Genomic DNA, 1,673 nt, shown 5'->3' on the forward strand with positions numbered 1-1,673 from the left:
CCCCCCCCCCCCCCAAAAAAAAAATGTCATACGATAACATAGACCAGGAGCTTAACCAGTTCCTAGAAGGAACTAGATGCCCAACACAACAGATCTAATTGCAAATTGCCCAAATACACAAAGCACAACTTGATCTGGGACAGCTCTGATTTGTGGCAGGTCAACCTGATCTATGCATAGCCATAATCAATAATGCATGTTGTTAGTAAAAGCCAGTTAATGTACTGAGCCTACAAATTTATGCTTCTCTCGTCATTCCTTCAATGCTAATGACATGAAGAAAGCTTATAACCCTTTCCAGTTATTTGATCTTCATGTTAGGGCATAGGGAGAAAAAAAAAAATGAAGTCTCAATCTTGCATGCACGTATTTCAAATTCAAGCTTTCCATCCAACACATAGAATCACAAGTAGAACAAAAAGGGAGCAACACTATGTTTCTGATCTATTCTCAATTATCTACACAATGTTTGCAACCACCTCAAGAGAATATATTTATATAATATATATATATATATATATTTATATATTTATATAATATATATATAGAGAGAGAGAGAAAGAGAGTCAGATACAATATTTGTCATAGAGAAAATAAAGTCAGTGCTCTCATAGCCACTTTTATTGCCTTTGTCAGACCCAACAGGAAGAGAGAACGTGTAGGCAGATTGAGTTAGGCAACCACTTGTTTGGTTTAGTTACCCTATAAACACTTCAACTGTTTTGGTCCCTAAAGCCTCCAAAAATATGTCACAATTTCATGCTTAGCATAGAGGTAGTTATAGAAAACAGTGTCTACTCGTATGCCTAAAATAATCAGATATTTAGCACAGAGATGCTCATTGAAGCCAGTGTCTTCATATGCAGCCACCCACAGAAGCATTGGAATGTTATGTTTAGCATAGAAATAGTTACAGGTACCAGTGCTTTCACACATACTCAACAAGCAAGTACAAAACCAAGCCAAGATGGCCTAATCCAACTGGCCTATGTGACCATTAGTCCCTTACTAGGTTTCCCAGGAGTTTTCATTTGACTACTTGCTCCAGTCATGTTAGAAAGTCACTACTCTAGGTTTGGAAAGAACAACTAGCAACCCAAATCTACAATTCACCTCCAAAAACATCTTCTCAAACATTTAAGCCAATGGTGGATAAAGATATCATTGCAGATAAATGGGATCACTCTTATGACAATTTATTCATATGTACTTTTGACAAACAAATTCTAGTAGTTAACGGAAGACAATTTGAAGTTCATATAGCAGATCTGAATTTCACTAGCACTGTCAACACTTAAGAAATTGCAATCATCAATTTTTGGGTGGAGCTTATTTTGCCTTCATTTTTTTATTTTTTTTTTTTTTTTTTTTTTTTTTGAAACATCCAAGTGCAACCAAAAAAGAACATTTTACATGCATAAGGACAACCTCATAATTTGACACTTCTGCCTTAAAGTAGTTGATGTTTCCTTCAAATATTTTGACACTATTCCTTTCTTCCTAATAGTTGGATTGAAACTCGTGACAATTTAGACTGGGTACCCAATAATTTAATTAAAATTTAGCATTGGCTATCAGATTAGATTCCATCAAGGATATGAAATTCCCACACTTCATCAGAATTGAAACTTCATAGATTTAGGTCGGTGTTAGAACAGCCGTTTCTCATTGGA

The 1,673-nt window shown here is 35.3% G+C and overlaps 1 protein-coding gene across 1 annotated transcript in view; it reads right to left on the reverse strand.

The window, feature by feature from the left end:
- The window catches only part of LOC122067183 (uncharacterized protein At5g49945-like), a 5,939-nt gene that overhangs the window by 2,948 nt on the left and 1,318 nt on the right, over positions 1-1,673 (reverse strand). The window lies entirely within an intron of this gene.

Source organism: Macadamia integrifolia, unplaced genomic scaffold (assembly GCF_013358625.1).
Source record: "Macadamia integrifolia cultivar HAES 741 unplaced genomic scaffold, SCU_Mint_v3 scaffold275, whole genome shotgun sequence".
Lineage (NCBI taxonomy): Eukaryota > Viridiplantae > Streptophyta > Magnoliopsida > Proteales > Proteaceae > Macadamia > Macadamia integrifolia.